Below are 1,282 nucleotides of genomic sequence, written 5' to 3' on the forward strand. Positions count from 1 at the left end.
TCTCTGAAGTGTTACATTTATAACTCAAAACAACAGTACAGTATTTCTTCATCAACATCTTTATGCTTTCGTTAATCAAATAAAATAACGAGAAAAAAGGACATTCAAATGCGGATGTTTCACTGAATGTCCATTTGGGTATTGGTTAGACAAGAATTAGAAAATTAGGGTGCAGAAATGTTATGCTCTTAGTGTAACCTTTATTTAACTAGGTAAGTCAGTTATGAACAAATTCTTATTTACAAGGACAGCCTACTCCTTCCTCGTAAATAGCCCAGTACTGTACTGCCGACCGTCATTTTCCATTACAGCAAGTACCAGTCAAAAGTTTGGACACAGCTACTCATTCCAGGAATTTTCGATATTTTTACTATTTTCTACATTGTAGAATAATAGTGAAGACATCTCAAGTATGAAATAACATGTGGAATCAGTTAAGAACAAATTCCTATTTACAAGGACAGCCTATTCCTTCCACCCCAACCGGGATTTGAACCCTGGGCTCCGGCGTGCCCCGCATTCTGTAGTACAGACATGGCCTGCTCTCCCTTATGTAAGGAATTAGTCAGTTTCCCATGTTTACTACAGTAATATTTGTAGACTACACAGTAGCCTAATAAACAATTCAACACATTTTGTTAATAAAGATAATGATGAAAAAAATATTTTTCAAACTGCAGTTGTACAGTGCCATATTTCCATTCTATCCTAACGGAAACCCTGAGGGTTTCGTATTAATAGAAACACCGTAATATTATTCCAATTAATTAAGAAAGTACCAGTCAAAAGTTTGGACACACCTACTCATTCCAGGATTTTTCTTTATTTTGACTATTTTCAACATTGCAGAATAATAGTGAAGACATCACAACTATCAATTAACACCTATTCTGTGCGTGTCCTGCATTCTGTAGTACAGACATGGCCTGCTCTCCCTTATGTAAGGAATTAGGCATTTTCCCATGTTTACTACAGTATGTATTGTAGACTGCACAGTAGCCTAATAAACAAATGACACATTTCATTAATAAAATAATGATTAAAAAAATACTATTTCAAAATGCAGATGTTGATTTAGTTATGGATCCATAACAAATTACTATGGGAATAAAAATCACTGATTTACAGAAATATCGGAGCAAAGTTGTCTAATGAAGGCAAATCAATATTAGAATCCTCCAATCCCTGTTGTCTACTCCCGACCGTCATTGTAACGGAATTCCTCCTCTCTTCATACGAAGAGAGGAAGTAGTGATTCGACAAGGCGCAGCGTTGTGATATG

Source organism: Salvelinus sp. IW2-2015, unplaced genomic scaffold (assembly GCF_002910315.2).
Source record: "Salvelinus sp. IW2-2015 unplaced genomic scaffold, ASM291031v2 Un_scaffold2208, whole genome shotgun sequence".
In the NCBI taxonomy this organism is placed as follows: Eukaryota; Metazoa; Chordata; class Actinopteri; order Salmoniformes; family Salmonidae; genus Salvelinus; species Salvelinus sp. IW2-2015.